The following is a 14229-nucleotide window of genomic DNA, read 5'->3' on the forward strand; positions in this document are numbered from 1 at the left end:
TCTGAGTCCACGTCTGATGTTTCTCCCCAGGCAGCAACCATAGCGTTTGTTGAACCTTTGTTCCTTTTGGTTGAACCTGTTCCTTCTTCCTGTTCCTTCGTTCAGCCTTTTCTTTTTCCACTCAATTTCCATTAAGGACAATTCTTGATTCATGTGATCAGTCTTGCCACACTTGTAGCAACCCTCATTGGTCTGTTTCTCAGGAGGCCCTTGGTTTGTTTTGAAGGTTGTGCCTCTTGAAGATCCCTTTCCTCTCATCAGGTACTTTTTGAAATCTATTGTGATCATAGCCATTTCATCATCCTCCAGATCTGAACCTTCAACAATTCTGAGAGCCAGACTCCTTTCCTTCTTGAGTGCATCCGCTTTCATGGTTTACCTTCTCAGTTCATAGGCAGTAAGGTTTCCAATTAGTTCATCCAGCTTGAGAGTAGCAATATTCTTTGATTCCTGGATACCAGTAATTTTACTTTCCCAAAAGACTGGCAGGACCCTTGTTAAAATCTTCTCAACTTTGTCTTCTTCATGGATAATCCTTCCAAGAGACTTAAGTTCATTTGTCAGTGTGGTGAACCTTGTATACATCTCTTGGATGGTTTCTCCTTCCTTCATGGTGAAATTCTCATATTGAGAATACAGTAGTGTTCCTCTAGATCTCTTCACTTGAGGTGTTCCTTCATGAGCCACTTGCAAAGTATCCTAGATTTCCTTAGCAGTGGTACAACTTTGAATTCTACTGTACTCATCTGGACCTAGTCCACACACAAGCCATTTCTTGGACTTGGTATTTTTCTCCCACTTCTTCAGGTCTTCAGCAGTGCAATCAGCTCTTGTCTTTGGCACATCAACTCCTTCAACATTCTTCTTTGTGGTTGCTAGGGGACCATCAGTGACTGTGTCCCAGAGTTCATAGTCTTCCCCTATGATGTGATCCCTCATCCTGTTCTTCCACAAAGAATAGTACTGACCATTGAAGAGTGGAGGCCTAGCAGTGGATTGCCCTTCCCAGTTCCAAGGTGGTGCACTCATGTTGATCTTTTCCTAAGGTGTTAGCCTCTTCAAGGATAACCCGCTCTGATACCAATTGATGTTTTATACATCAATACCACACAAGGGGGGGGGGGAGATTTGTGTGGTACCCAATTTTGCGCTCTAGAAGAACCTGGTTCTTCTAGGTATACTAACTCTACTGTTTGCGGAATAATAAGTACATAAAATAAAGAACACAGAGATTTTTACGTGGAAAACACCTGGCTCAAAAGGTGAAAAAACCACGACCTACTACTCAGTAGGATTTTTCCAAACTTCCACTAAAGTCACCGAGCCAAAACAGCATTTACAAAACTCTTTGTAAACCTAAGGATTACCTCTAATCCCGTTGTAGCACACAGCCTCCCTGTTGTGAAAACTTCAAGTTAGCATATAACTTGAACACTCTAAGTACCTAATACAAATGCTTCTATGAAAGCTGAAAGGTACAAGTTTAAATCACCTACTACAATTGAACTAGAATAAAAGAAGGACACAATGGAATTGGTTCTTCTATCTCGTCCAAGTAGCTTCAGGAATGCACACTCAAATCTCACATAAATTGCTTGCAAAATTGCCTCGCTCTTTTGCTCTCAATTTAGTGTTACTTCTGCGTTTGTGCAAATACCTATAAAAGAGAACAATCACTGTTATTTAATGAGTTAGTAATTAGAGTTTGATTAAGACTCAATTGCTGATCTTCCATCGAGGTTGAGTCCTTAACCAACACAAACTCCAACACTATCTTTTATCCGGATTGTGTTCTCTTCACATAAGGAGACTTTCTCCCCTTATCCAATATGCAACCTTTTCGATCAGCTTCAGGAGATATTGCTGCTTGATCAATGAGACTATCTCCATCACGTGCATCTCACATGCGTAGATTGATCATCATTGTGCTTCACATGATGGACCTGGTCCATGACTGAGTTCCTTTGTCATTCTTCAAAACTTCACCTGTTCTTGGGCCAACAGATTCATATATGTAAAATGCTTAACCCTTACACGTTTGTTATCTCTTATATAGTAAGCTTAAGGTGGTATGTTTGTGGTGAAACTGGCAACACATCATTACTTCACAAGATCTAAGGGAACGGTGGTAATGGATAATAGTGATGAAATCGAGTTCGTCACTGACAATCCCCAGTGCCAGTCAGTTGAGCAAGAGTCGGAGGAAATAAGAAAGTTAAGATAGCAACTTCAGATGTATATCAAGCTTGGGTTTCCGGTCAACCTCCACCGCAGGGTCCCTCGGAGGGAACTTCCACCGTACCCCAGGCTACTCAACCACCGCTCCATGCAACGAGCGATCACATTCTACAACCAGGGTATGTGCCAAACTACAGACTCCATGCTGCCCCTGGTACCTCTAATATGCGAACTCCAATCGCACCGGTCAGGAACACCCCTCTCGTCGTGTCTGGCGCACCGGTATATACAATCCCGCCACCACCTCCTGTGACAAGGCCAAACAATAAGCCACCATCTCATGCTAACAATGAGCCACCATCTCATGCTTATGATGGCCAATACTATTCTCCAAATATGGCTTTCAGGGTCTCGGCTCCATATAATCAGACTCCTCAATACGAGTCACCAGTGGAAAATGAAAAGCCTGCCATTACATTTGAGCCAGATGAGATGGCCAGGAAAATGAAAAGTCTTGAACAGAATATAAAGAACATACAGGGACTAGGTGGTCACAAAAGTGTTTCATTTAGTGATCTATGCATGTTCCCTCACATCCATTTGCCACGAGGGTTCAAGACCTCAAAATTTGAGAAATATGATGGACACGACGACCCTATCGCCCACTTGAAAAGGTACTAAAACCAGCTGAGGGGTGCAGGAGGAAAAGAAGAGCTGCTGATGGCCTATTTTGGGGAAAGCTTTGTGGGGGTAGCTTCCGAATGGTTCATTGACCAAGATATCTCTCACTGGCATGTTTGGGATGACATGGCCGAGGCCTTCGCCAAACAATTTCAGTACAATATTGATATTGCGCCGGATCGTAATTTCTTGTCCAATATGAAAAAAAAGTCGACCGAAAGTTTTAGGGAGTATGCCATCAAGTGGAGGGAGCAAGCGGCTAGAGTTAAGCCACCAATAGATAACCATGAGTTGATCACTGTTTTTCTAGAGGCTCAAGAGCCTGATTATTTCCAAAACATGATGTCCGCAATGGGCAGACCTTTTGCAAAGCAATCAAGATAGGGGAAATGGTCGAAAATGGCCTCAAGATTAGCAGAATCGTAAATCAAGCTGCTCTCAAAGCCACCACTCAAGCGATCCAAAATGGCTTGGGAAGTATGGCAAATAGAAAGAAAAGAGATGAAGGGTCCATGATGACTTCGGGATCCAGAGAAGTTCAAAGAGGGGCATCACACCCTTATGTGCAAATTCAGCAGGGGCAATACAACTACCCTCAACATTATTATCCCCCGCCAATTCCTCAATACTCCGTGGGCCCACCACAATATGCAGTGTTTAATTCTCAATCCTACACTCGGCCTCCCAATCAGCAGGTACGGGCACCAGCTCCAAGGATCCCCCGACCTCAGCAGTAAAATTTTCGGGCACCCTACAATGCTCGTCCCAGGCAGGATTATGGCCGAGACTCGAGAGCAGAGGCTGGCGGAAAAATTCACTCCCTTGGCTGAATCATACTCTAGTCTATTCCAGAAGTTGAAGCAAATGGGCGTGATTGGACCCATCGCTCCCCACCATATGCATCCTGATTCACATGGATTTCAAGCAAATGCTAGATTGAATATCATTCAGGTGCCCCGGGGCATAGCACTGATGACTGTTGGACTCTGAAAAGAGCCATAGAGAGAGTCATTTCTGAAAAACTGATTGTAGTGACGAATGGCGAGGACCCTCCTAATGTGACAAACAACCCGTTGCCAGCACACAATGATGTTCATTTTGTGGGAATGATCGGCCGAGATCAAGAATCCAAGCCGCTCGGTCGAGCAGAAATGACAGTGGGTGCAATTCAGGAAGGAACAGGTCTAGAAGTAAGTCCAAGCCGAGATGTGCCGTTGATTGTGAAAGGCGCCCCGAGCTCCAAAAAAGGTAACTTTATTTGTTCCCAAGGTCTCGAGGTTGGGAAGTTCGCTCCAACGATCCAAGCCCAAGGTTGTATGTACTTGGAGGCCACCCCGTCACAAGGTAGAATCAGGGAGGTACGAAAGGTATAACAGAGCCGATCATAATCAAACCTGCCGTGCAACCCCCTGTGACAAACAGGAAAACCACTCCTTGGAACTACAACAAAACTGTGATGACCTACAAAGGCAAGGAAATCATAGAGGAAGTGGGGGAAACTAGAGGTTTGACTTGATGGGGGAGATGTTACTCACCAGAAGAGTTGAGGAAGGCCAAGCAAATCAGAGACGGCCAATGCCAATAAAGAAACCGGTCACTGAAGCAGAGGCAGAAGAGTTTTTGAAAAATATGAAAGTTCAGGATTACTCAATCATCGACCAGCTGAGAAAGACTCCTGCCCAAATCTCTCTACTATCTCTGCTCATACATTCCAAAGAGCATGCCCGTGTACTAATCAAGATTCGAAACGAGGCACATGTCTCAGAGGAGACCACAGTGAATCAGTTAGAGAAGATGGGCAACAATTTTTTCAAGGTAAAAAAAATCTCCTTTACTGATGATGAACTTCCCGAGGAGGGAGCCGGGCATAATAGGCCTTTGCACTTGATGGTCAAATGTGAGGGGCATTATGTAAAGCGAGTCATGGTTGATGGAGGATCAAGTGTAGATCTATGCCCTCTCTCTACCTTGCAAAGCATGAAGATCAATATAGACAGAATCCGACCCAGCAATGTTCGCATCCGAGCTTTTGATGGCTCAGCGAGAGATACCATTGGGGAGATCAACCTCACTATGACGATTGGGCCGGTTGACTTTGAGATTGTCTTCCAAGTAGTGGACATGGTCACTTCTTATAACTTTCTTCTTAGAAGGCCATGGATCCATACGGCCCGAGCTGTGCCATCCACCTTGCATCAGATGCTCAAATTTGAAAATGACAGGCAAGAAATTATTGTTCACGGGGAAGACGAGTCTTCCATATATAAAGACCCATTAATCCCCTGTATTGAGGCCAAGGAAGGGTATGAGTCCATTGTCTATCAAGCTTTTGAAGTGGTTGCTGTGGACCATGTTGAGGAAGGAAAGCCCATTTTGCATCCTCGTCTTTCCGCCACATCTGTAGTGGTGGCTGCACTTATACTGAGACAAGGTTATGATCCAGGAAGAGGCTTGGGGCATCATTGCAAGGAATTTCAGAGCCTATTTCTCCGTTCACTAACCAGGGTACTTTTGGCTTAGGCTTCAGGCCAACACTAGTCGTGACGATATGCAACTAATTGGCCCAGAAACCATGCTCAAAAACTAGGAAGCAACTCCTCTCCCTACAAGGAAGGAGTCTTGGTAGTTTGCTTTTGCAGCTTCTTTTGTTTTTGGGTTACTTTCAGGGTTGTAATCCAAACATCTCAGTATGATTGTTTTGTTTTGATGTTAACCCTTCTATCCTTTCGAATTCAATGAAATGCAGTTCAGTTTCCTATTAAGTTTTGTATCTTTTCCTTTTCCTAATTCCTATTATTTTATTTCCATTTTAGTTTTGTTAATGCCGGCTTTAATAACATGACATACATGTGGAATTCACACCCAGATCTTAAAAAGCTGTCTAATATCGAAATAATGCATCAAGAGGTTGAATATGATGAAGATGAGGTTGTTGAGGAAATAAAAAGAGAGTTGGAACAATTTGAAAACAAGCCTAAGCCCAACCTCAATGAAACTGAGCCGATTAATGTCGGAAGCCATGAAGAAGTTAGAGAAACGAAGATAAGCATTCACACTGAAAAAAAACCAGAGATGCCTTGATTCAACTTTTATTTCAATACAAAGATGTGTTTGCTTGGTCTTACGATGATATGCCGGGTTTAAGTGCTGATCTAGTAGTTCATAGGCTTCCTACGTATCCTGGTTTTCCACCTGTCCAACAAAAGCAACGAAAATTTAAAACAGACTTGAGTGACAAAATCAAAGAGGAAATAATGAAGCAACTGAGCGCCAATGTGGTCAGAGCTGTCCGATACACCACCTGGGTGGCAAATGTTGTGCCTGTGCCAAAGAAGGATGGAAAAACCAAAGCCTGTGTTGACTATAGGGACCTGAACAAAGCAAGTCCAAAGGATAATTTTCCTTTGCCAAATATCCACATTCTTGTAGATAATTGCACAAAGTATGAGATACAATTGTTCGTGGATTGCTACGCTGGGTACCACCAAATTCTAATGGATGAGGATGATGCAGAAAAGACCACTTTCACCACTCCATGGGGTACTTATTGTTACAGGGCCATGCCATTCGGTTTAAAGAATGCAGGGGCAACTTACATGAGGGCCATGACCACCATTTTTCACGACATGATGCACAAAGATATTTAAGTATATGTCGATGATGTCATCATAAAATCAAAGACACAAGCTGATCACATGTGCGATTTGAAAAAGTTCTTCAAACGGCTTCGAAGGTATGCCCTTAAGCTTAATCCAGTCGAGTGTGGGAGAGGCATCGAATTAGATCCATCTAAGATAAAAGTCCATTCGAGATCTGCCACCCCCGAAGAACAAAAAGGAAGTCATGAGTTTTCTCGGGAGGTTGAACGACATCAGTAGGTTCATTGCTCAGTACACAACCACGTGCGAGCCCATCTTTAAGTTGCTGAAAAAGGATGCAGCTATCAAGTGGACGGACGATTGCCAAAAAGCTTTTGACAGGATCAAAGATTATCTGTCGAAACCCCCTATACTGGTCCCACCTGAACCTGGTAGGCCTTTGTTTTTATATCTATCGGTGATGGATAATTTCTTTGGATGCGTTCTGGGGCAGCATGATGCGACAGGCAAAAAGGAACAGGCAATCTATTATTTGAGCAAGAAGTTCACCAATTATGAGGTTAAGTACACCCTTTTGGAAAGGACATGTTGTGCCTTGACTTGGGTCGCTCAGAAGCTGAGACATTATCTTTTGGCCTACACTACTTACCTCATATCCATAATAGATCCTTTGAAGTACATCTTCCAAAAGCCAATGCCCACTGGCAGGCTCGCAAAATGGCAAATCCTGCTCATAGAGTTCGACATCGTCTACGTCACTCGCACCGCGATGAAAGCACAGGCTTTGGCAGATCATTTGGTAGAGAATCCAGTTGATGATGAATACAGGACACTTAGAACAAACTTCCCAGACGAAGAGGTCAACTCAATAGAGGAAGTAGTTCCAGACGATCACCCTGTATGGAAAATGTATTTGGATGGGGCTGTCAATATCAAGGGAATTAGGATCGGGGAAATCCTCATCTCACCTATTGGACATCATTGCCCTGCAGCGGCCCGACTTCGGTTCTTCTGTACCAATAATACGGCAAAATACGAAGCTTGTATCATGGGTCTGAAAATGACCATCGATTTGGATGTGCATGAACTATTGGTTATGGGAGATTTCGATTTGCTTATCCGGCAAGACCAAGGCGAATAGGAGACTCGAGACATCAAGCTTACTCCATACAGACAATGTGTGCAAGACTTGAGCAAAAGATTCAAATCCATCGAGTTCAGGTACATTCCCAGGTTTCACAACCAGCTAGCCGATGCCTTGGCTACTTTATCCTCGATGCTCCCTTATCCAGACAGCACTCATATTGATCCACTAGAAATCCAAGTTCGGAATCAACACGGTTACTGCAGTACAATTGAGACAGAACCAGATGGTGAACCATGGTATCATGACATAAAACGATTCCTGAAAACAAGAGAAAAAAATATCCAGAGTATGCCTAGGGAGATCAAAAAGAACTATAAGACGGCTTGCCAGTGGTTTCTTCCTAAATGGGGAAATTCTGTACAAGAGGACCCCATATTTAAACTTGTTGAGATGCATAGATGCTACAGAAGCGAAGCGGATCATGAGTGAAGTGCATTCGGGGGTATCCGGACCTCGCATGAATGGATATGTTTTGGCGTAGAAGATTCTGCGGGCAGGGTATTATTGGCTGACTATGGAGCGAGATTGCTTCAGATTTGTTCGCAAGTGTCACCAATGCCAGATTCATGGTGACCTGATCACTCGCCTCATTCGGAGTTGCATCCCATGTCCTCTCCTTGGCCTTTCGTTGCTTGGGGAATGGATTTTATTGGGCCAATCGAGCCAAAGGCTTCAAATGGGCATAGATTCATTTTGGTTAAAGTCATGCATCGCCATTCTACCCCTTACCGGCCAAAAGCCAATGGAGCCGTTGAAGTGGCAAACAAGAACATCAAGAAGATTCTTAGGAAGATGATCCAAGGTTCCAGGAAATGGCATGAAAAGTTTTTCCTTTTGCTCTTTTGGGATACCGCACGACTGTTCGCACATCTATTGGTGCAACTCTGTATCTGCTTGTATATGGAATTAAAGCTGTAATACCCGCTGAAGTCGAAATTCCCTCTCTCCGAATTATTGTGGAATCAGAGATTGAAGACACTAATTGGGTCAAGACCCGATTAGAACAACAGATGTTGATCGATGAAAAACGGCTAGCAGCAGTGTGTTTCGGCCAGTTATACCAGCAAAGAATGGCATGCGCTTACAATAAGAAAGTGCGCCCAAGGCTGTTTGAGGTAGGCCAGCTCGTTTTGAAATGCATGCTTACGCACCAGGTAGAAGATAAAGGAAAGTTCGCCCCGAACTGGCAAGGACCCTACATCATCAAGAAAGTGTTACCAAAAGGGGCCTTGCACTTGGTAGATAAAGAAGGACGGGTACCAGACATGACTATTAATGCAGATGCAGTCAAAAGATATTATGTCTGATATATACCCACTGTAGAATTTTCACGCATTAATTTTCTCAGATCGAGATGACGAAGGCTTTCATTTGCTCGCTATTCCAAACAGGTGTCACCCTTTTGTTAACACTTTTGAGCCATATTTGTCTTCTTTGTTTTGCACCTTCTGGAACCTGTGTACTTGCAAAAAAAAAAAGAAGAATAAAGAAAAAAATAGTCCAAACAACAAAGCTTCGAAGTCATTGTACTACGTCCGACCTGATTCCGAAAGGATACATAGGCAGCCTTACCCTGGGTTCGGTCCCATCACAATGTAAATCCATATTCCTAGTACTCCAAAATTGGGGCAGAAGTTTGTTTTATTTTACGGTTTTTCCTATATAAACGGTTCCAAAAGTTGTAATTCAGTTCAAGGTTGTTGGCCCAAGAACAGGTGAAGTTTTGAAGAATGACAAATGAACTCAGTCATGGACCAGGTCCATCATGTGAAGCACAGTGTTTGTCAACCTATACATGTGATATGCACGTGAAGGAGATACGTCCCATTGATCAACCAGCAATATCTCCTGAACTGATCGAAAAGGTTGCATATGGGATAAGGAGAGAAAGTCTCCTTATGAGAAGAGAATACAATTCGGCTAAAAGAAAGGGTTGGAGTTTGTGTTGTTCAAGGACTCAACTTCGATGGAAGATCAACAATTGAGTCTCAATCAAACTCTAATTACTAACTCATTAAATTACAGTGATTGTTCTCTTTTATAGGTGTTACGCATACACAGAAGTTAAACTAAATTGAGAGCAAAAGAGCAAGGCGATTTTGCAAGCAATTTATGTGAGATTTAAGTGTGCACTCCTGAAGCTACTTGAACAAGATTGAAGAACCAGCTCCATAAAGAGTTTTATGTGTCTTTCTTTATTTCTAGTTCAATTGTAGTAGGTGGATTAAAGTTGTACCTCTCAGCTTTTATAGAAGAAATTGTAATATGTACTTTGAGTATTCAAGTTATAGGCTAACTTGAAGTTGTTGCAACAGTTGAGGCTGTGTGCTACAAAGGGATTAGAGTTAATCCTTAGGTTTACAAAGAGTTTTTGTAAATGCTGTTTTGGTTCAGTGATTTTAGTGGAAGTTTGGGAAAATCCTACTGAGTAGTAGGTCGTGGTTTTTTTTCACCTTTTGAGCCAGGTTTTTTCCACGTAAAAAATCTCTGTGTTCTTTATTTTATGTACTTTTAATTTTGCAAACAGTAGTAGTTAGTATACCTAGAAGAACCAGGTTCTTCTAGAGCGAAAATTGAGTACCACACAAATCACCCCTCCTCTTGTGTGGTATTGACGTTTAGAACATCAATTGGTATCAGAGCAGGTTATTCTTGAAGAGGCTAACACCTTAGGAAAAGATCAAAATGACTGCACCACCTGGGAACTGGGAAGGGCAATCCACTGCTAGGCCTCCACTCTTCAATGGACAGTACTATTCTTGGTGGAAGAACAGGATGAGGGATCACATCATAGGAGAAGATTATGAACTCTGGGACATAGTCACTGATGGTCCTCTAGCAATTACAAAGAAGAATGAGGAAGGAGTGGATGTGCCAAAGACAAGGGCTGACTGCACTGCTGAAGACCTAAAGAAGTGGGAGAAAAATGCTAAAGCCAAGAAATGGCTTGTGTGTGGACTAGGTCCAGATGAGTACAACAGGATCCAAAGTTGTACCACTGCTAAGGAAATCTGGGAGACTTTGCAAGTGGCTCATGAAGGAACACCTCAAGTGAAGAGGTCCAGAGGAACACTGCTATATTTTCAATATGAGAATTTTACTATGAAGGAAGGAGAAACTATCCAAGAGATGTATACTAGGTTCACTACACTGACAAATGAACTTAAGTCCCTTGGAAGGATTATTCTTGAAGAAGACAAGGTTGAGAAAATCTTAACAAGGGTTTTGCCAGTCTCATGGGAAAGCAAAATCACTGCTATTCAGGAATCTAAGAATATTGCTACCCTCAAGCTGGATGAACTAATTGGAAATCTTACTGCCTATGAACTGAGAAGGAAAATTATGATGATGGATACACCCAAGAAGGAAAGAAGTTTGGCTCTCAGAATTGCTGAAGGTTCAGATCTGGAGGATGATGAAATGGCTATGATCACAAGGGATTTCAAAAAGTACCTAATGAGAGGAAAGGGCTCTTCAAGAGGTACAACCTTCAACAAACCAAGGGCTCCTGAGAAATAGACCAATGAGGGTTGCTACAAGTGTGGTAAGACTGATCACATAAAGAACTGCCCTCAATGGGAAGCTGAGTGGAAGAAATAATGGGCTGAACGAAGGAACAGGAAGAAGGAACAGGTTCAACCAAAAAGGAACAAAGGATCAACAAAGGCTATGGTTGCTGCTTGGGGAGAAACATCAGATGAGGACTCAGAAGATGAAGCTGGAGATGAACAGGCCCTTATGGATATTGGAGAATCAGATGATGAACAAGAGGTAAGTATTCTTCGTCTCAAAGACAAGATTAAATTTCTATCTAAAGAAAGGCTAGCTGAGTTATTACTATACTTCATTGATGAGTCTGAAATAATTAACCATGAGAAGGAAGACTTGTCTAGGGAATGTGTGATCCTAAAAGCAAAATGCAAAAGTCTAGAGTCTAGGGCTAATGAGAGTGATAGCAAAAATGTTGAGTTGAAGAACCAGGTTCTTGAACTTGACACCAGTGTCCTAGAACATAGGCCTGAAAACTTAAAACTGAAACTAGGAACATGAAAGAAGAAAGCTGATCACACATATCTCACTCTAGAGGAAAACTTAGGAAAAATGTAGGATGAGTTGTACAAGAAGGATGAATTGATTAAGGTCCTAAAAGAAGATCTAAGAAAAGTGAAACATGAACTAGAGAGAACTTGCAAATAGAACAAGGCTTCTGATGCACTTTCTTGGTTGCAAGAGCATCACAGTAGCAACAAAAGAGGACTTGGCTATGTGACTCAAGCACCAAAGTGGGACCCTAAAAGCAAGTACCCCACTCTTCCTGAGAATAAAGTCTGCACACACTGTGGCAAGACTGGCCATTACAAAAATGAATGTAATGCAAAAGAAAAGGCCAGTCAAAAGAACAAAGCCTTTGTTCAAGAGAAAAGTAAGCTGCCTGGGTGGGTAAGAAAGAATTTGATTCATCCTTTTGCCTATAGAAAGGGACCCAAACTAGTTTGGGTTCCTAAGACTAACCCCTGATTTCTTTTTGCAGGTCCAAGTGAAAGGAAGTAGCCAAATATGGTATATGGATAGTGGCTGCTCAAAACATATGACTGGGAGCAAGGACCAGTTCCTTTCACTTGAGGACTTAAAAGGAGGTAATGTCTCCTTTGGGAATGGAAAGAAAGGTGAGATCATTGGCGTTGGAAAGGTAGGTAAGACAGACTCTCACTCCATTGAGAATGTCTACTTGATAGATGGCTTGAAATATAGCCTGATCAGTGTGTCACAACTGTGTGACAAAGGTAACCTTGTAGCATTCACCTCTACTAAATGCTTTGTGATTAACCTTACCACTGACAAGATTGTTTTGCAGGGAAAGAGAGTTAACAATATTTACATTGTAGATTTGTCCACTCTCTCAGAAAATGAACTCACTTGCCTAAGTGTGTTGGTTAATGATCCCCTCCTGTGGCACAAAAGACTTGGTCATGCCAGTTTGAATCAGCTAAACAAATTAGTCTCTAAGGACTTGGTGATAGGGTTGACCAACAGCAAGTTCAAGGAAGACAATGTTTGTAAGGCATGTGCAAGGGGGAAGCAGGTAAGATCATCCTTTAAAAGCAAGAAAATGGTAAGCACAACCAAGTCGTTGGAACTGGTCCATATGGATCTCTGTGGTCCAATGAGAACCATGAGCAGAGGTGGAAAGAAATATGTAATGGTGCTTGTTGATGATTATTCTAGATTTACTTGGGTTCTATTTCTAACTTGTAAAGATGAAGCATTTGACATGTTTACTGCATTTGTTAGAAAAACTCAAAAACAATTAGGAAATCAACTTGCATCCATTAGGTCTGATCATGGAACTGAATTTGAAAACTCCAAGTTTGGTGAATTCCGTGATAAAAATGGTATAGATCATAATTTCTCTGCCCCTATGACTCCTCAACAAAATGGAGTAGTTGAAAGAAATAATAGGACTCTTGAGGACATGGCTAGGACCATGCTGCTTTCTAGTAAACTGCCTCACAGCTTTTGGGCAGAGGTTGTAAACATCGGATGTTACATAATCAATAGATGCATGACTAGACCTCTTGTAGAGAAGACTCCCTATGAGTTACTTAAAGGGAGAAAACCAAACATATCCCATCTTAGGGCATTTGGTTGTAAGTGCTATGTGCACAATAATGGAAAGGACTCCCTAGGTAAGTTTGATCCCAGAAGTGATGAGGGAGTATTCTTGGGATATTCTTCACATAGCAAAGCATATAAAGTGTTCAATAAAAGAACTTTGTGTGTAGAAGAAAGTGTACATGTAGTATTTGATGAAACTAACACTTTTTCTGAGAGATAGGAACATGAAGATGAAGCCATTGGATTGGTAAAGGACTTGACTGAAGCATCAGCACAAGTCAAAGTGGCTCCAACAGAAGGAACAGGTGATGGAACAGGTTCTTCCATCCAGGGAAACCTGACAGGGGGAACTAATCAAAGAGAAATTGAAATAAATTCCTTAAAGGAACCTGTTCATGACCCTGTTCCTCAGCAGCAGAACGCGGGAGAAACATTTAGTAGAAACCAGTTGGTTGTGAAACCTCACAAGTATCAAGGTTCTCATCCCATTGAGAACATTATTACTGATCCATCATCTGGAGTCAAAACTAGATCACANAGTGGAGGTTCCTACACCAAAATCTAAAAAGTCCAAGACTTCTTCCAAGAAGTCTTCTCCTATACCTGTGTCTGCTGAACCCTCATTGGCCAAGAGGACAAGATCTGCAGTGAAAGGCAAGCAAAAGAAAATTACTGAAGAAGATGAAGAGTGGAGTGGAGAAGAAGAAGAAGAGGAATCTGAGAAGGAGCAGGATAAGTTTGCCATTTTTGGCAGGAGAAAAATCTTGAAAGGTAGATTGCTGAAGGACCTGGAAGAACCAGGGATGATGAGACTGGTGGATGCTTTAGCTGCACAAGGTTGGAAGGACATGGTCCTTGAAATGGATGGGAGGCTGGCCAGGAATGAATTGATTGAATTTATGGCCAATGCTGCTGTGAAGGATGGAGTAGTCACCAGCCTGGTGAAAGGAGTCAAAGTGAAGTTTGATGCAGTCAAACTGGGTGAGATCCTGGACATACCTACTGAAG

Source organism: Nicotiana attenuata, unplaced genomic scaffold, assembly GCF_001879085.1.
Source record: "Nicotiana attenuata strain UT unplaced genomic scaffold, NIATTr2, whole genome shotgun sequence".
Taxonomy (NCBI): domain Eukaryota; kingdom Viridiplantae; phylum Streptophyta; class Magnoliopsida; order Solanales; family Solanaceae; genus Nicotiana; species Nicotiana attenuata.